This window comes from Manacus vitellinus, unplaced genomic scaffold (assembly GCF_001715985.3).
Source record: "Manacus vitellinus isolate BGI_N305 unplaced genomic scaffold, ASM171598v3 scaffold_47_pilon, whole genome shotgun sequence".
NCBI lineage: Eukaryota > Metazoa > Chordata > Aves > Passeriformes > Pipridae > Manacus > Manacus vitellinus.
Genome location: NW_021940585.1, coordinates 5,073,961 through 5,094,174, shown reverse-complemented (window position 1 = coordinate 5,094,174; position 20,214 = coordinate 5,073,961). Strand labels below are relative to the sequence as shown.

The window sequence follows — 20,214 nt, the reverse complement described above, 5'->3', positions numbered from 1 at the left end:
TTCCCTTCCCTGGACACGCTCCAGCCCCCCCATGTCTCTCTGGACACAGTCCTGGCTCCAAAGACTGTCACAAACCCCATCAGCCCCTTTTCTCCCCTGGTTTCTCTCTCTTATATTTCATATCCACCATCTGTCCAACTCTGACCTTCTCAGAGCTGAACCCTCCTCTTCCTCGCTCATACCACGAGCAGGGTGTCACCAGTGACACCAAACTGAAACTGCTCCTGAGATGGGAGGGCCTTGCAAGCCAAGTCCAGTGAGCATATCACTCCGTCCTCTGCTGCAGGAAATCCCCCCCAGCAAATGCAAACCTGGCACCCTTCTGTGCCCGGCTCAGAAAGGGCTGAAGGCAGCGTTTCACACTTTCAGGTGTGAGGATCTCAAAGCACAACCCTTCTAATCTGCCGTGGTTTACACAGACTTTTCCCCGAGCAGGGGGGTGGTGCAGCTATTCCCGGCTGGAAGGAGCGAGGGCCGTGGCACAGGGGGCTGGGGGTGCTTTGGTGTCACCTCCTGGTGCAGGAGATGGCCCAGTTCATGGTCCATCACACACAGAGTGCTGGTGAACAAGGAGGAATGGCCTTAAGCTGGAGGAGGGCAGGTTTGAATTGGATACTGGGATGGAATCCTTCCCTGGGAGGGTGGGCAGGCCCTGGCACAGGGTGCCCAGAGAAGCTGTGGCTGCCCCAGCCCTGGAAGTGCCCAAGGCCAGTGGACGGGGCTTGTAGCAACGCCGGGTGCTAGTGGAAGGTGTCCCTGCCTGTGGCAAGGGGTGGGACTGGATGAGCTTTGGTCTTCCCAACCCAAACCATTCCACGAGGAAGGGCCAGGAGGAGCAGCTGAGACCAGGACACCACAGCACGTTGGCCCATCCAGGAGTTTGTTCCCGTGCTCAGGAATCCCAGCCCCCAGGCACAGGGAGCTGAGGCATCTTCCCTGCTCATCCAGCCATTCCCTGCTCCAGTGGGCTGGAAAGCCAAGGATTTCCATGGCTCTCAAGCTGCTGACTCCCCACCAGAGCTGGGTCTGTCTCCTTCTCATCCCTCAGACATCCTTAACGGAACAAAAACGCTTCCACTGAATCAAAGGGGGGTTTGGTTGAGCACAAGTGGAACATCTGACCCAGGGGACGTGTTTCCCAATGTCTTTCCCTGAAAGGGAGGCTTCTGAGTCCAACTCATTAGCTCCCAGTGATGTCATCGAATGCTGAATCCCAGCAATCCCAGATATATCCCGTACTGGCACCCATGAGGATCCTGCAGGATAAACCTTGGTGCTTCCAAGCTTTTGTATTCCAAAAGACAGCTTTTTCATTGACTTGAATCCACTTGTTAGAGCAGGTTTGGGCCCGATTTGGAGGAATTTTCTATTTAAATAAAAGTGTGACTGTTGCTGCTCTTTGGGTTCACACTCTATCCCTCATGCCTGCATCCAGCTGTGCCCGTTCCTGGGGTGTATATCCATTTAATCATGAGTTCCTTAACCAGGATCACATTATAGGAAATGAACAGTCGGATGTAGGGAAGCCTTTTGCTGAGGTGGCTTCCAGAACAGAGCAAAGAAGTGATGGGAAAGGTATTAAATAGGTGAAAAGAGACATTTGTAAACGTGGACTGAGCAAGCGACTCGCTACGTCTTTTGGCCAATCATTTAGGAGAAAATTCCTAATTTTTTAGGAAATTTCTAAGTAAAATTTAGAAAATGTCTAATTAAAGTGACCATGGCTTTGGAGGGTCTCAGTTTTGGAGCAGCTGGGCCAGATGTGAGTCCAGTGGAGCCCCAGTTCAGCTCAGCTGACAGTTCAGGCCAGAGGAGAATTTCAGTGTCATTTCACCTGACTTTTTATGAAAAGCACTTGAAAAAGTTTGTCATTTTAGCAGCTGGTTTTTTGCCTTAGTTCCCTTTTCCTGATGAAATCTTAAAATTCAGTCGCATTTTCATTGACTCAAACTCGTAACCAGAGTGAGCCATCCCCAGGTGAATGTTTGGTTTTGCTCCCAAATCGGCATTTTAGAAACCAGCCAAATTCAGGTTCTTCTTCTGGGGAAGACAGAAAGAAAGAAAGACCATAGGAAAAAAAAATGCAAAGCTGAAACCAATGAATTTCATAAAGCAAACTGGGCCTGGAAAGCCCCCAGCTGGGATATATTTAGGTCATTTCAGGGGATTATCTGTGGTCACCAATTATGCAAATAGCTAAAAAACACTGCCCTGACACATTTTACATACGAAATACATCTTTTTACAACACCCTTCCCTTGTCCATCCTTCCTGCCCGTTCCTGCCCTGCCCTGATCTCGCTGCCTCTGCCTGGGCGGGACATGAGATGCCCTTGGGTTTCTCGAAGAATTTGGGGTTGCAGGTTATTTTCCATTTGATGTGGCGGCTCCGGTGCTGGGCAGGGAGGCACAGCCAGCTCCTGGCTCCCCAGCACGGCAGCAGAAAGGGAATTTCCCGTGGATAGACGGGAGAAAGGATCAGGGAAGGGCTGAGGAAGGGGGTCTGGTCCAGCTGGAACAAGGGGAAAGGCAAATCCTTGGAAGCTGGGCTTGCTGTTCCTGCTGGACGTTGGGTCTGCTGTGGGGATGGGGCAGCACCCATGGCCTGTGCCCCAGCTGATCCCTGCATGGGAGCATCCAGCCACGTTTTCCAGGAGCTCACAAAGCAAAACAGGCAGGAAAATCACGGCAGCAGGGCTGGATCAGCCTGAGGAAAGGGGGTGTGATGGACTGAGCTTGGGCTGGGCAGGAAGGATGGATTTAAGGAGTTTAAACTGGGCTTGGCTGGGGCTGGAGCCTGGGCAGGTCTGTGCCCAAGGCTGGACTGGGAGGATTGTTCCCTCTGGAAGGGCAGAGGAATCAGGTCAGGACAAGGCTCAGAGGGGGGTGCAGTGGGAATTCTGTGGGATCAGGCTCTGGGGTGCCAGCGAGGGGCAGGAGGAGTCTCATCACTCCAGTCCGAGCTGGACTTGGTTCCTTGGAGGGAGAGGACTGTGCTCTGTGCCTGGGAGTGTTCTGGGGGGTAGAGGGGCTCTGACTGATACCCCACTGCCTCCCCCACTCGTGGGGCACGTGCCTGGCTGTGACCCCCAGCTCAGGCTGGGCTGGGACCGGGGCTCTGGGCTGGAGGCAGAGTGTGAGCAGGAGGCTCTGCCTGCCCTTGGCTCCTGGGGGTGCAGCCAAAAGCAAACATCTTGTCCCAGCCCCAGGGCACCAGGCTGGGGCCAGCAGAGCAGCTGGGGCCGTGTGTGGGGCAGACCCCCCACTCTGACCCCCAGGGACCCCCCAAAGCTGCCGGGCTGGCGTCACCGTGCGAAGCCAACGCCTGCGTGTGTGTCCTCCCCAGGAGCCCTTCCCTCCAGTTCAGGCTGCAAAGCCAAGGAAAGGGGATTCTCAGCACCTGCAGAGCACAGTGGTAGGTGCAGGGGAAGAGCAATGCCAGCCCCGTGTCAATAAAGGGCAATAAAGGACAATCCCCCAGCACAGCCATCGTCCCAATAACCCAGAGGACGAGTCTCGTCCAGATCCTGGGCTCTGCTCCCAGAACACCTTTCCCTGATGGCACAAATGTCTGTTCCTTGTGACTGTGGCAGCCAGGTACCCCTGTACATCCCAGCAGATCCATGGAGACCAAACTCCCCGGGATGCTGCTATCCCTAATCAAACATGGATGCATTTCTCCCAGCAGTGCTGGCAGCTGTGTATTATCTGCATAAACTGCTGCATTAATGCACCAGTAATTACTGACATTAACAACATGCTAATGAGGTTCACCCTGTGAACACATCAGTGGGCAAGCAGTATTCTCACTGTATTTAGGGAGATTTTTGGTGGAGGGATTCCAGCAGTCGCCTCAAATATTCCCCATTTATTTCAGCACTAAGCTACTGCCTTACCTGTGCTCTGAGCCCACTGCTGCTCCTGCCTGCCCACTCTGCCCTGAAGATGCACCCTCTGAGACCCCCCAAGTGGAAATCAGTACTGGTTTATATGGCTGAGTCAGAAAAAAAATGGTGTTGTGCCCTGTTGAACTGTTCTTACTAGAGAGCCTGGCTTTGGAGAGGCTGGAGAGGCTTCCCTGGGGGCCAAAAAACTCCTGTCCTGGTGCTGGGAGCAGAAATACCATCCTGCTCACCTGAGTACACGAGTCTGGGCAGAAAGGAGCCAGAAATGGGTCAGAAAGGAGTAGAAAGGGGAGCTGGCAGCTGCTGTTGGCTCTGCACCTCTCCTGGGGACACTCCCTGCAGCACGGCCACCTGCCAGCCCCAGCCAGCCCCGGGGCACTGATAGAGCAGAGCTGCTGAGCTGCCCTGGCCGGATTATCCACACGGCTGGGGCTGGGCAGGGAGGGCTGCAGGGCTGCCAGGAGCTGGCACTGCCACAAAACTGCCCCCTCCCTCCTGAGGGCTCTGAGCTGAGGGATGCTGGCCCAGCTGGAGATGCTGCAAGTGCAGCTGCTGTTCTGGACCCCTGAGGTGTCACACAGCAGGTAAATAAATGGGTGTCACACGGCAGGTAAGTGGGTGTCACACGGCAGGTAAGTGGGTGTCACAAGCACTGTAGGGATTGTTGAGCTGGGGATGTTCAGCCTGGAGATGAGAAAGTTGTGGCTGCCCCATCCCTGGAAGTGTCCCAGGCCAGGTTGGACGGGGCTTGGAGTGACCTGGGCTAGTGGAAGGTGTCCCTGCCCATGGCAGGGGGTGGCACTGGGTGAGCTTTAAGGTCCCTTCCAACCCAAACCATTCCATAACTCCATAACTGAGCAGTGCCTGGGGCTGTGACCTCTCTGGGAAGGTCCTTGCCTGCTGAAGGCCTGGGAGGGAATCAGGAGCACGTGACAGGCGAACACTGAGGGATGTGGGGACAAGGACACGGGGTCGTCGTGGCCCGGTGGGTGCAGCGGCGGCTCCTTTGCTGTTCCTTTGCTGTTCCTTGACCTGGAATGGCCCTGCCTTTGTTCTGCAAGGGTGACTCTGGAGCAGAGATCTCTGGAGTCTCTCCTTTGGCTTTTCCTGCTGAGTTTTGGACCAGCCTGGTCCCCTGGCCAAGCTGAACTTGTTACTGTGACCCTCGGGAGAAGAAAAGGAGAGAGAACCTTCACCCCCAGCACGCCTGGGAAGCAGGAGAGAACTGAACGGGAGGAGAGCTGCGAGCAGCAAGTGGAGGAAGCAGAGAACTGGGCAAAGAGAAGATGAACTACATTGCCCTGCTTGTTCTGTGACAAATGTGTGAGGTGACAGGAGCAGACGGCCGGGCAGACTCAGCCAAGGGGCTCCCGTTTCCCAGGCTGAGCCCTGGGCACGCACATGATGGGAAGCAGAGTGACTTGTTTCTCCTCCCACCTGAGCTCCAGGGGCTTCTTGCATTCAGAAGAGGCAAATGTCAAATTGGCACGAGATTTTCACTTCTCAGCCCGGGCAGAGACAGAGGCTGGGAAGATGCACGCTCAGGGAGCTGGGGAGAGGAAGGAAAGGGAGGATAAGGAGGGAAAACTAAGAGCTGGATCAAGGGCTGGGTTTTCAAAGGCACTCAGCAAGTGTTTTTCTCTTGAGGCAGTGGAATAACCAGGGTCTGGATTTAGAAACCTGCCTCCTCTCTTCCATGCCTGAGATGGAGATTGCCCCGAGATCAGCTCTGTTTGATTTAAAGCTCAATCCTGATGCAACACACGGGTCTGGGTGTCTGAGCAGAGGCTGCAAGGGACTCCCCACCTCCTTCAAGCCACACAGAAGCAACGAGGAGACCCCGGGAGCCTCCCAGCACCCCCTGCCAAAGCCTGTGGTCCCCCTGGGAAATCCTTGGCTCGGGGGGAGCTGCTGAAGGGCATCGGAGCAGCTCTCGCCCCTTTGCTGCGGTCACGCTCCAGGGCAGAGGAGCTCAGAGCACATTTGCAGTCCCCACTTGGCTGCCTGGCTCAAGGTGCAGCTGTGGGCTCCCCGGGGGCTCAGTGAGGCCCCCCCAGGCACACAGAGCTCCCTCAGAGCCCGGCTCAGGCGATGAGTTCCTGCCCAAAGCACGGCCCGATGCGGAAGGGCTTAATTTCCCAACAAAAGCTGTGACCAGCAGCAGTGCTTAAAAAAAAAACAACCACCCTTTCTGCTGGCAAGTGTAGTGAAAGGAATGAGATCTGGGTCTTCTTAGCAAACTGCTGGGCCTGGGAGTGCTTGAAAGGTTTCCTAGAGACACCAGTGCAGTGCATGGCAATGCTCCCCGGCCCAGCAGCTCCCACCTCCATCTTCCCACTGCCCCAGCCTGAGCACGACCCTCGGGGGCTGACAGCTGACAACCACTCCTGGCTCCTGCCACTTCCTTCGGGGCCTGCAATGCCAACTTCCCGCAAGGTTACAAGCCAGAAAGAGCCTGGATGCCCTCTGGATACCGGGAGGGTCCCGTTTCTAAAAGGCACGAGGGGAGATGTTGAACCACGGGCTGCGGAGGCAGCGCCGATAACGGTTCTTGCAAATTATCCCTCCTCTGCCCGTGCAGGTTCTTCTGCCTTCCTGACTCAGCTAATTCTGGCCTCTCTGAGAGGGCAGACTGTTAAATCAGCCCCAGGTTTCAGCAGCACAGCAATTTCTGTTTTCTAGTTTCTTGAGCGAGTTTCCCAGAGAGAATGATGAGCGTTTTCCCGCTCGCCTGGATAAAATGTGTACCTGACTAACGTTTACAGTGAAAAAAGTACACATTGGAAAGAGCCAGGAGGTGTCAGGGATTGATTTCCCAACTCTTTTGTGCCTTGCTCAGCAGCCTGGGCAGACCAAGTAGCTGCTCTGTGCCTCAGTTTCCCTCCAGACAAATGGGATAAAGGAGGTCCATAAGTCTCCATTGAATTTATCCAGACACTCCAGGGAGCAGGTGTGAACATGGAGCTCAGCAAACGCATTTATTCTGCACCTACCTGGCACTAAACCTCCCCAATTCATAGTTAGGTGATTAATCATTAATGATGTTCCTGTATTAATGATGCTAAAGGCCTTCGAGGTGGTAGAGATGGTGGAAGATGCTACAAGATTATGTCTTCAAAAGAGCTTTATAAACACAGAAGCAAAGGATTTAATTTTCCCTGAAAATGCCATCGTGCAGTGGAATGACTGGATCAGACCCTTGGAAAGGCACCTGGTAATTAACCTGGTGTAAATTAATCAGCTTCAGACAGGATTTATGGACTTTAATAGCCGAGTGCTGGCTTTTGCAGTGACAATTCCCAGCAGGACTTTGAAGTGGGCTGCCTGCTCCAAGGGGTGGCACAAGCTCCAGGATTTGGGAACCAACAGCCTTACAAGGGGTATAAATCACCTCCTACCCCAAAATCAGGGCCCTTTGGGCCCCGACACACACAGGGAGAGGCTCAGGAGGTGCCAACCTTGCTAGATAAGGCAGAAACAAAGGATCTGCCTGAGATCCAAGAGCCCAGGGAAGCAGGGACAGGTGGGATCTGTGTCCTGGGTGAAGCCACTGAAGTCCCACGGCTGCCAAAGGGTCTGTCCCGCTGTCCCTGCCCCAGCCTGAGGGGATAAACTCTGCCAGGCCAGGGACAGGACCTGCCTGGCTGCAGAGGGTGCCCACAGGAGAAGCTGTGCCTGGGAGAGAGTTAGGCCAGCTCAGGCTCAGGCTCAGGTGGGCTCCATCCAGATCAAAGCTTTGCTCCTTCCGCCACGCAAAGGATATTGTGGTGGCAGAACCACTTAAGTATAACTATATTTAAATCAGTATCTATGTAAAATAAACTGTGTCGATGTAAAGCACAACCATATTTGTGTGGGAGCATCTGCTGCTCTGACTGTGCTGGCAAACAGAGCTCCCCCAGCTCAGGAACCCCTGACACGCTGCAGCACAGCCCAGATCTCCATCTCCTGAGCCCCAGAGGTTCAGCCCTGCTGGGAGCACACACTTCGTGCTGCATAGGCAAGAGCTGGAATAAAGAAATGCTCATTATTATGAGAAACACAGAAACTGAGACTCCTGCAATTAATTAAAACGGAAATCAGAGCTGGGAGCCTAAACACTGGGGGGACCAGAAAACAAGCTGGGGAAAAATAGTAATATTCTCAAGGGCAGATGAAGATAACCATCAGAGGCTACACCCCAGCTGGCCCTGAGTCACCCCAGGCCAGGGCACTGGGCTGGCAGGGTGTGGCTCCCAGCATCTTACTGGGGATCTGTCCCTCCGCCCACCACGGTTCCAGAGACAGGGAGGCCTCAGCAAAACACGAGACTTCAGAGGATGTTTTTCTCCAAAGAGGCTGGGAAGGGTTTGATATTTCTACCTGAGAATAACTGTGTTATACTGTGCCCAGCTGATCTCTCCTGTTGTTCACCTCCAGGCCAGGCTGGGCTGCCCGTCCTTTGTGGAGGAGCAGGATTGGGCTGCAATGCCCATGAAGGGGAATTCTGACTGAGGCTGCAGGACACAACCCCAGCCTGTGGTGCCCTGTCTGCTGCTCCAGCCCAGGCTCACCACAGTGGGTGGACTGGAGCTGGGCAGCAAACATTCCTCCCATCCCACAAAAATCCTCCTGCTCTCCATCAGGACGAACCCGAGACGTTTCAGCACTTCTGGCCCTGTTTGCTAAAGAAACAAGCCAGCTGTGTGTGCCTGTCCCCCCTTTCCCATAAACTCTTCATCCTTTCCCTGACTTCAGCCAAGCCTGGCTGACCAGGTGGAGGTGCCCCGGTGGGACAGTGCCCCGAGTGTCACACCAACAGGCAGCTCCACAGAGACTCAGGTCACACTTCCAGAGCCCAGGTAGCTCCCCCAGGAGCCTCAGTTCTGTGGGAAGGCAGCTGTGCTGCTCGGGGAGCAGTGCCTGGGGAGCTGTGCCACGTCTGGCTGCCCCCAGATCTTTGCAGATGCACCTCGGTGCCTAATCCTGCATCCCAGCCCGGGGGGTTATCAGGGCCCTGTGGCCTCCCTGCCACCAGACAGGTCACAGATAAGCAAAAGGCCCTTTTGTGCTCCTGCCTCCCTGCCTGGGTTTCTTGGAATCCAGCTGCTCTCAAAAGAGAAATGAGACAAACAACTGCGAGGGGCTGGGGACTGATAGAGCTGCTGGGAGCCCCTGGCACTGCCTTCCCATGCCCAGGCAAGGGGGAGAGGCTGCCCTGAGGTATCATCAGGCTCAGGCCCCTGCACACAGAGAAGATTAAGGGGGTGAAGAGCTGAGGGCACTTCCAGAGGCAGCTGTGCCACGGAACTGCAGGTTTTCAAGGGGACACCCCATGGGTTGGCTCAGCCCCCTCCCTTCCCCCAGGGGGTCCAATCTGCCTGTTCGTGTGTCAGTGCTTTGCTGGGGCTGCTACAGCACATAAGGGACTGGAAATAACCTCCAGTATTCATATTTGCACTCCTTCTGGAGTGACTGCTCAGCCCCCTGCCAGGGCAGCTCCTCTGTCCCACTGTCCCCTGCTCTTGGGTTGGTATGAAGGGATGCCAAGTGTCTGCAGGAATTGTTTCAGGACAGAGATTGTGATCTGTCTGAGAGAGGGGAGACACATTCATCCAAGTGTCAGCTCTTGCTCTGAACACACCAACCAGAGGCTCACAACGTGCCCTGGAAACTCCTGCTTGGGTCAGGAGCTGGCTCAGCTCTGGAGACCAGTGTGACATCCAGGGAAAGAGCAGATCCCTCTTCTTCAGGCATAAACTAGAGGAGATTACCCACATGACCCTAATTAATAATAACCTATAAACCATGGACTGTGTATTTATCCTGACAGGACTCTCCTACTAGATGGGGTTGGGAAATGCTGCAAGACAGACCAAAGCCCTAAGTTCTGTAGTTATAACCACCAAAATCCTGGATGATTCCTTCCGTGACACAAACAGGGGAGCCCTCAGCCCCCTCCACACCCACAGGCAGGATGGTTACCCTGTGGCTGCTGGTGGCAGGGCTGCAGGGCTCCTTTCCTGGGTGCCAAGAGCAGAGACAGCAGGGTGGTAAAGGTTCAGAGACAGGGCTGGTGTTTGCCACCAGTCATCCCCCGCAGCCCCCACTGAGGTTGGTCCCCACGTGTGGCACAAAGCCCATCCAAACAAACCTATTTTAACCTGACAAACACGTTAAAAGTATTCATAAGCGCTTATTTACTTCCTGCAGGGTAAAAGTTAGGGAGAAAAATAGATGCTCAGCAACGATCTCTGCTCACCTGCAGAGGCTGATGGTCGGATGCACAGCTGAGGAGAGCAGGGCAGCCCTGAAGGCAGAGCAGTTTCCCCTCCCCGTGTCTTGGCAGCCTCACACCTGCAGCCCTGGCTCAGCCAGGCCCTTGCAGGCACAGGAGGTGCTGAAGATGTGTCTGGGTGCTTTGAGCTAAACCTGCAAACCACTGCTGAGAGCAGAGATCCTGCCGGGGGTCCTGAGCCGCCTCCGAGCTCTGCTCACGCCCTGGGCTGAACCCTGAGCTCTGCAAAGCTTTCACAGGGCTTTAACAGTTGCATCAGAGTTGAAAACCAACTGAAAGTGAGGCAGAAGAACGTGGCACAAGGCCTTTGAAGAGAGGCAGGGCAGGAGTGTTACACAACAGCTCTGGGCAGCAGTTTCCCACAGATTCTCCCCACCCTGGTGCTGTCCCTGCTGCTCTCACACCCCATCAGCTGTTTGCATGTCACTGGGATGCCAGGGCTGAGCATCCCCTCTGCTGAACCCTGGGCTCGCCCTGATGGCACTCGGGATTCGGGGCATCCCAAATATTGGGATTTCGTCATTCCCTGCGTTGGCCAAGCCACACAACTCGGGATAAGTGACCTGCACACCTGTACCCAGCAGGCTGGAGGGGTGGCCTGGCTCCCTCTGTGCAGGAGGACAGAAAACTGCTGAGGTAAAGATAAAACCCATCATCTCCCTGGATGAAGAATTTGGGGAAATCTCTGAAAATCTGAGACTTTCTGGGGTATTTCCAGTGGGGAGGCTGACCTGGGCTCTGCCTGTCAATGCAATTAAATACATCAGCCAAAGAAAAGGGCAAACCTCCCACTTTATTTATTTATTTCCTGGCTCAGGCTGGAAATTCACCCAGGACTGGTTTGGAAGGTACTTTCCATAAGCCTGGAGTCCATCTGTGCTTGCCTGGGCCCAGCTCCCCCATAAAACATGTGCACATGGAAACCTGAGCTGGCCTGAAAAGCACCAGCCCCTGAATACCTGAGTTCAGAACAGGCTTTTTCCAAGTGAAAAGCCCTTGGAAGACAAATCCCCAGCTGCTGTGGAAAGGAGTAACACAAAGTGCACAGAGCTCCTGGGCTGGAGCTTGCAGACTCACATCCCCCAGCTCCACTGCCAGCCTCGTGCCAGCAAAACGCCTCCCAGGGCCAGGAGTGCAGGATGGATGTGTCTCCACGGGGATGCTGCTCCTCCCCTCTCTCAGGGCTGATACAGGGGGGGTTTGGCTACAAACCCAGCCCAGAGCTGGTTTGGGCCTTGTCTGATCTGGGAGTTCAGGCACCGGTGCAAGTCTCAGCCCCTGGGCATTCCAGGCAGGGGCACAAACAGTTGCTTTGCTGCTTTGCCAAGGAATTTGGCACAGCCCAAGGACGCCCTGCACTCAGGTGGGATGAGACCAGCGAGTGACCTCCACAGGCAGCAGGGCTGGCCTGGGCTCTGATGCAAAGAACAAAGCAAGACACTTCATATATTTGAGCTCTGGGGTTGTTCCCTGCCCTGAACCTCCCGTTTGCCCAAGCTGAGGTTCCTGCACTGCAGGGCCAGGGGCAGGGGCCAGGGCAGGCTCCTGCAGCAGCCTCCCTGCACCCGCTCCAACTTCTGCTCTCACATAGGAAGTTGATAAAAACCTCACTTGGTTGCAAAAAAGAAAATCAGATTTCAAAACCGCTGCTCAAAGGGCTCCAGAGCCTCGCAGAGGTCCTGGCATTAACCCTTTCCAGAAGGTCCCTTCCAGCTGCACCCGGGCCATGGGCTGACACCAGATCCCTTGGTCTCACCTTGCTCAGATCTTGGGGGACTTTTTGTTCCCTGAGCTCTTGCTCATGTTCTCTTGTGATGTGGCTTTTGCCTTGGGACCTATCACATGTCAAATTTCATCAATAACCAGGTTGGAAGGAGGAGGGGATGGAGGAAAGGGGGGGTTTGGAAAAGCTGCTCCCTCAGTGTCCACCCACTGCCAAATGGGAGCAGAGAGGGGGAAAAAAGCAGTGTCTGGCAAACCCCATCACCCTGTCAGCAAAACACTTGGCTCCTGCTGGGAAGATCCACCTCCCTGGTGATTGCAAAGGCTTTCCCAGTTCTGGGTTCCAGCCCCCAAATCCTGATTCCGAGGGGCTCCTCACCAAAGAGCCAAGTTTCACCTCTTTTCAGGGTATTTTCCACCCAGCCTAAGTGAGAGTCACTTCTGCAGCTGGGAACAGATCCAGGGACCCAAATACCTGTCCCCTGCCAGCCTGGGGCTGGAGAGATGTAGGCCAGCACTGCAGAGCCCAGGGAAGCCACTGATCCATGGTCAGGAATCCCCCTGGCACACGGGACATCCCAGAGAACCATCCCCTTGGTTTGCTCAGAGGGTCAGCACAGCCCTGGCTCTTTGTGAAGGGTCTCAAAAAGATTTGGCCTGGGGGCTTCAGTTTGGGAAGTCCCAGTTTTGCCATCCAAGATAGGCAGGAAAAAATGTCCCAAACCAGGGCAGTTTTCAGCCTTTTTTCACCCATTTCCTTCAAGACCTGACATTGGGGCAGAGCAGAGGGAAATGCAGCAGCCACAGCTCCAGCTCAGCCATCCACACACGAGCTGCTCCTGCTGCCCCAGCAGGCAGTTAAGGAACAGCCTGCTCACAGGGGAAGAGATTCCACGTTTTCCAGGATCTGGGACACCGGATTTGTCCCATCACTCAACACCCTCCTGCAAACACCCCTTTGGAAACCACGATATGGAGCTGCCCAAACCCTCCCTGCCAGGCCTGGCTCCTTTGCCACGTCCCTGCCACTGCAGAAGAGCTGGGCACAAGGTCCCAGCCATCCCACTGTCCTTCCGCAGGCAGGATCCGGGCACTTCCCTTCCCCCTGGGCTGGGTGGTGCTGCCTGGGGAGCAGGTGCCCTGAGCTCCCTCCTGAGCCCTCTGCCCTGCTCTCCCCGGGGCTGTGATTAAATCTCAAGCCTGTTCAACCGCCACAGCCAGATGTGGGGCCTCCCCTCCTCACAGACCAAGGGCAAACCCAGCGAGGTGCCCCGTGGTGACAGTTGTGTGCACGTGGAGCGTGGCCCGTGCCCCCCGTGGGAACTCGGTTCATCAGCCCTTCAGAGCCTTTTTAGCCCAGAACAGACCCTGCTGGTGGTGAGGCTGAGGAAGTGGCTGCTCTGCCAGGCTCCACGTGCCCCCTGTACAAACACAACCCTCCCTGAGAAGTGTGGGCAGAGCTCAGCCAGGAGCCTTTCCCAGCACAGCCCTGCTCTTCCCCATCTCCACGGGCCAACATCAGCCTTGTCCCCTCCATCTCCTTCCCTCCAGCCAAACTGGACAGTTCCACAGCCACAGAAAACTCGCTCAGATCAGTTCTTGGGGTGACCCCAGAATCCCCTTGGCTCGGTGGAATTCCTCACACCAAACCCAAGTGACACAGAGGGAAGCTTTGCCCAGGGATGTGATCCAGCACCAACACTTTGTAGCCACAAACATTGTCTTTGCTCAGTTTTTTTCCCGTCTCTTCAAAACTGCCTTTCCTGGGACGGAGGAATCAGGGATTTCCCAGCCCACCATCCCCAGGTGGGACCCTCAGAGGGACCAAGGCCACTCCCCAGGGCATTGCACAAGAGGGGCAGCGAGTGCAGCCAAGGCAGAAACTCTGCCAGGGAAAGTTAAGGGAGGTTTTGGAGAAACCTTCAGCCAGAGAGAGGAGGAGACGGAGCCGTGAGGGAGGAGGGGGCTGATCTCTGTCCCTGTGCCCGGGCAGGGAGGTGAACACACAGCACCTATCGTGGCCTCCCAGCTGGGGCAGCTCCCCGGGGCTGTGGGGCACAGGGGACACCCCCGGGGACCTTTATCAGGGGCTGCTCCTCCTTTCTCTCTGCCTTGCTCCAAACTCTCGATGTCCAAAAAGGGCGGGAGATGTCACGGAATCAGCGGCACATCCTGAACAGCTGCTGCCACCCCCTATCTCTGCCTCACCCCTTGTGTCTCACTGCTGCTCCTGCAGCCCCCAGAGACCAAACTGCCCTGCCAGGCTGGGCTGGAGGGGTGTCAGAACCCCCCGAGGGCTGCAGAGCTCTGGGGGGATTCAGTTCTGGGTTCACTCTGGCTGATTCAGGACCTCCACAGACCTTTGGGTTGGCAAGAGCCCTCTGGAGAAGTTTTCCCAGCTCAGGCTTATTCCATGACATGACCAGGAGTCTCCCTTTCCTCTCAAGGAGGGGAGAGGGTAGAGAGGGTGTTTCCAATGCCCAAGGCTTCTCCTGGAGCAGCCTGGCTGCACCTCTCACCTGGACAATGGGATTGTTCCATGGGCACAGGTAGAGGGAGGAGGATGTACAGACCCAGCCAGGTCTCTCCATCCATTTGCACAAAGATCCTTAAGCACCTAATTCCAGTTTGAATGCACCTCCACACCAGCAAAGGAATCCTTTTTTGAAGGGTCTATGATTTTTAGCAACAGGGTTCCTCCTGAAGTCAAGGAGGGCTGTAAAAAAGCCATTTTTTGAGGGGGGAGGAAAAAAAAAAGTCCTTGAAAGAAAACTAATGTTATTCAAGTGATTTAACAAACCTCACTTTCCAAACAGCCTATTTCAGGGTTTTTTCCCAAGAAGCCTCCCCTTTCCCTGAAGATCCTTTTTTTTTTTTTGAGCACAGATGAATCAACCTCAGGCTTTGTTCTTAGGAAGAATCTTTTATCAGCTTCTTGCCCTGATAGGGACAATTTTCATTTCATCTGAAAATGGGGACAAGGAGCTGATTTGATCAAACAAGAATCGGTCCAAACCCGAGCTCTAAACTCAGCTTGAGCTGTTGAGAGGGTCCAATAAGTTCACACAAGTCCCTACATTTCATCCATTGCTATTGCTTCTGTATTTCCAGGATCCCACTGGGAAGAAAAAAGTGCCTTTCATCAGCCTCTGGGCTCAGATTTGTGGATACAGGCATTTGCTCAAAGTGCTTTGCTAAGAAACACCAGTAGATTAAAATGACAGATTTAATGGGCAAGAAAAGGTGACAACTGTCCCTCTCAACCCCGTTATTGTCACCCCCCTCCTGGAACTCCAAGCATTTGCCCAACTCTGCAACTCTTCCAGTCAAACCACTGCTGGTTCTTCACTGTTTCCCCCCACCCCATTTCAAAGGTGGGTAAGAACACCCTCAGCAGGGGAAGGTCACTGTCAGACACAAAGCCCACGAGCAGAGCCAGGCCCTCCAAGGCTCTGCTCAGTTCCCAGCAGCAGAGGAATTTTGCACCACTTCCCCCAGACCCCCCGAGTCCAACCTGGGAGGATTTACCAGCCATGTCCATGTCTGAGGCTCCTCAAACCCCCCCCAAACCCTCCCCTTGCCCCTCAGAGATGCTCAGACAGGACCCACGGGCACCACCACAACCCAGGAGGGTTTCCCAAACCTTGTGAAGCAGAGCCAGGTCAGCCCACGATCCACTGCAGGAATGACTCAGCTGGCCCTGGATGCTCCAGGGGGAATGTGGGAGCTGCCCACAGCCCATCCCACCCCCATCCCCATCCCCGGGCTGTGCATGGAGCAGCAGGATTCCTTCCCCTGTGCCTGCCCCAGGAGGCACCACCCTGGCTGTGGTTTCCTGCAGTGCCAGTGGGGTTTGGCACAGCCAGCAGAGAAACCCCAGTGTGGGGAGTGCCCTGTGTGAGGCTCCTGCTCAGGGAGGGGGGGAAATGTGACCCCCCCTGGGGCCACCAGCACCTCCCTCTGCACAATCCCATGGGAACACACAGCACGGAGCTCTCTGGGAGCACAGGGGGCTTCACCTGGCAAGGTGTGAGCCAGAGGGGTGTGCAGCAGCAGGCACTGGCCTGGCTTCACTGCCATCTGCGTTCCGAGGGTGCCCTCTGTGTGTGCAGCACTTCCTCTGACAGCCCGAACCTCTGAGCCTCTGGAAATGACATTTAAATACAGGCAGCCCCCCCTGAGGTGGGGAATGGGCTCATGGCCCCAGGCAAAATATGCCCCGTGTGGCCAGAGGGGTCAGCAAAGAGGGATAATTTGGGTTTGCTGTGACCACACCTTGTAGTGGCACCTGCTCAGTCAGTGAGTGAGAAGAGGAGGGTTCAATCCATGCCAGGGATGAGGCAGAGGCAGTGTCCCCTCTCCCAGAGTCCCTCCAGCTGGTTTGAAGGATCCCCCAAGGGGCCAGCTCATCATCACCCCTGCACAAGGCAGAGAGGCTGGGCCAGGCCAGTCCTGGCTGTGCCAAACGTGCCACCAGCTGTCCCTGACACTGCTGGGGACGGGATGGTCCAGAGCATCCCTGATCCCAAGGGACTGCAGCAGGGGCAAGGCACAGCAGCAGCACTTCGCCCAAAGCCAGGATGGGAAGTCCAGGCAGAGACCTCGTTATGTTTTCTGCAGGAATCTGCCCTGGGGAGCACCCCCTAAACCTGGGGGGCTCCTCTGCCTGTTCTCTCAGCAAAACAACACCTCAGAATTTCCTCAGAAAACAAAGTTAATGCGAAACCAGTTGCACAAAAGCAGCTGTAACCCATCTCCTCATCACCTTTGGACCCCAGAGCTGGGGCAGAGGGACAGGAGGAGCAGAACATCCCCTGAGTCACTGGGGGGGCAGGAAGAGCTGAGCAAGATCCACAGCAGAGGCTCTGCCCAGCCTGGAGTGGGGGTGACATGCCTGGAGGATTAGATATGGCCCTGACTCAGGGGGCAGTGGGAAGGGACAGTTTGCACATTGGCTGAATGTTGAAATAAAAGGCCCAGCAAACACCAATCACCCCAGGGACGGGTGATGGGAGCAGGAAAGATGCTCTGACATCCCAGCCCAGCCAGCCAGAGCTCCTGGGACCTCCTTGCTCCTACAGGCTCATCCTTATGGAGCAAGACTTGCTGAGGGAGACACGGGGTGGGGGGAGCTGAGCCAGGGACCCTCTGGGGTCAAACTCCAGCATGGACACTGCCAGGACAAGCTGGGAAGGGACCCAGCTGGGACTGGCTGGGAACGCCTGTCCAGTTTATCTGCCCATAAACAACAACACTCCCCAAAGACAGGCAGTTTTCCTGTGGAGCCTGGCATTTAGGGAGCACGCTGCACCCTCCAGGAGCCCAATCCCCTTCCCCTGCGAGGGGTGCAGCTGATTTCGTGCTCTCCCAGTGCTGCTCTGCACTCCCAGCACCTGGATCTTGTTATGTCTCTGTGAGATCAAAGAGCCTCCACCACAGACACCTTCTCCCCTGTGGTTATTTGGAGGTTTGACTAAACCTCTCCAAGCTTTACTCTGAAAATTCCACCCTGGAACACTTAACTCACACCCTGAGAGGTGTTTTGCACTCTGGAAACTCTCCTCCACTCCCTGTGCCTGTTGCATCTTTTGGAAATTGAGTATAAATTCCAGAAGGGACCTCTCAGAACTATCCAGAGAGTTTATCCACACCCCCACACCTCGCTGGGAAATCCTTTCTGGATCAGCCTCCTCTACCAAACAACAGACCCGGCAAGAAATCTTTTACTTAGAGAGCCTTGAACAACCCCCCAGGTACATTGCCAACAACAACACCACTGCTGCTCTGGACTAAAACAAACAATGTTTCCCAAATATAAAAACTTCCTCAAAACTGTAAACGAAATAACAAGAACCAGCAGCCCCAACGCTGTAACCTCCCTGTGGTTGAATTTTCATCCCTGCAAGGCACAGGCCAATGTCCTTAGGGGGGAAAAACCCCAAAACCTTCTCAGAGGAGCAGTTTATTCCCTCCTTGTCCAGCAGCGGCAGCTTCCTTTGCCTGTCAAGTGTTTGTCCTTATCAAACTGCACCACAAACCCCCCCAGATCTGGTCAGTCAAGGAATCTGGGGGGCTCAGAGGAGCTTTTGGTGGCACCCTCGCAGCTGAGGGGGGGAGAGGATCTACGTGACTTCACTGTGGGTGATTTTGGCTGCCGAACGAGGTGGCTCAGAAATGAGGACATCGTGGTCACCACGTGCCCTCTGGTGGCAGCAGGGCTGGGACAGACCCGGGCAGGAGGGCACCTGCCTCCTTCGGGGACCAACTGCTCCAACCAGGGCACACCTCGGGATCTTCTGCCAGGCTGGGGGTACCCTGCTTGTGCTGATCCCACACGGACAGCACTGCTCTGGGGGAGCTTTCCAAGGGCACTGAGCCACCAACAGCAGTTATTTCAATGTCAGCTGCTGCTTTTTATCAGCTCTGAACGCACCTCAAGTTCCTCAGCTGGAGGGCTCAGTGTCTCAGCACAGGTGTCCCATCCCTGGAAGTGTCCAAGGCCAGGTTGGACAGGGCTTGGAGCAACCTGGGCTAGTGGGAGGTGTCCCTGCCCGTGGCAGGAGGTGGCACTGGATATCTTCAAGGTCTCTTCCCGCCCAAACCAGTCTGGGATCGTGTGTTCCTACCTCTGAACTCAGCTCTCCATCCCCTCAGCCCACACTGGGCTGCCCCTGCACCCCCAGCCCTGGCACGCAAACCCCTCCCTGCTGAGGGGACAGGGTGGCATCACAGCCTGGCAGAACACACCACAGCCAGACCTCCAGATTCCCCCCCCAGCCATTCCAGGGAATTTTGAACATCCCTGGCACAATCCTGCCCCCTCAGCCCTGCCCACAGCTCTGTCATCCCTGAACCCAGAAGGCAGATTTCCCCCCTCAGCACACTGGCAGCCCCTGAGACAACTTTGCCTCCTACCTTTGGTGATCAAGAAGTTTGCTTTGCTCCAGCAGGTGCATTTGCCCGGAACGATCCAACCTCCCCCTTCCTCTGCCTCCTCCTCTCCCTGTCTTTGCAGGGGTTTTGGTGCTCCTGCAGGTGAGGACCAGCAGCCTGTGGGAGCTGTGCTGCCACCCAGCCCCGGTGCACTCAGGACCTTTAATTCCCAGCGTGGCAGCTGTTGTTTACATCACTTTTTCCCCCTCTCCCTCTCACGGGCAGCAATTGGTTCTCACGCCGTTCTTGCTCTCCCACACATGTGCTAAAACAGGAAGCGAGGGGTGGGAGCTGGGGGGGGGTGGTTTCCTGTGCTGTCTTTGTGAAACACTTTGGTGAGAGCAAAGCTTTGATCACGGACGCGTGAGTACACGAGGCGGTCACACCGAGGAGCAGCTCAGAACACACAGTACTTACAACAGGAAACCCTCGCTGCTCCCATGGTTACAGGGCTCCTGGGGCTTCCAGAGGGGGTTTAGTAAATCATTTCCGAGTGGGATCGTGATGCCGGGGCAGGAGGTTTGTGTTCCCGGTCACCCTGCAGAGGCAGGGGCTGGGCTTGCTGCACAGCGTGGAATATGACAGGATTGGCTCGAGTCAGGATGTTCTTTGATGGAAGAACTTGTGTGCTTTCAAGCCTAACCAGCAGGAAGGGAGAGCTGCTCAGAGGCACAGGCAGCAGTTCCACCCCTGGCTCCAGGACATCCCGGAATTAACAAGCCTTAGGGACGCAGTAAATCAGGATGTCGAGGGGGCAGAGGGATAGAAGGAGTGTTTGTGCAGACATTGCTGACTTGGAAAAAACCTCGAGGTTCCCTTGCCCTAGAGCTGAACTGTCTTCATTATAAATCCCACCTGGACACAATAAATCCCACCTGGACATTGTAACACCCAATTATCATCATTATAAACCCCACCTGGACACATCCCTGTGTCACCTGCTCCAGGTGACCCTGCCTTGGCAGGGGGGTTGGACTGGATGGGGGGATCCAGATGTGCGGGTGGGATCCAGGTGTGTGTGTGTGGGATCCAGGTGTGCAGGGATCCAGGTGTGTGTATGTGACATCCAGGTGTGTGTATGTGACATCCAGGTGTGTGTATGTGACACCCAGGTGTGCAGGGATCCAGGTGTGCCGGTGGATCCAGCTGTTGCCGCCGCCCACGTGCTCCCTCCCTGCCCGAACTACAACTCCCACAGTGCCCCGCGCGCCCGCCCGTCCTCGCAGCGCCCCTGGCGCATGCGCACAGCTCCACATGGCTCCAAGATGGCCGACGCGGCGTCCGGCGGCTCCGGCACGGTGAGGGCGGCTCGTCCCCGGGGTCGGGCCGCAGTGGCGGGGCCGGCCGGCGGAAGTCGGCGGGCGGCAGTGCCCGGTTG

The 20,214-nt window shown here is 55.6% G+C and overlaps 1 protein-coding gene across 1 annotated transcript in view; it reads right to left on the bottom strand.

Moving 5' to 3' along the window:
* CCND3 (cyclin D3) overlaps positions 1–19,084 on the bottom strand; it is a 33,412-nt gene extending 14,328 nt beyond the window's left edge. Inside the window, exon 1 of the mRNA XM_029962502.1 lies at positions 18,819–19,084. The gene's annotated coding sequence lies outside the window, so the exon portion shown is untranslated. The remainder of the gene's footprint in view (positions 1–18,818) is intronic.
* Positions 19,085–20,214: the final 1,130 nt, after the last annotated feature.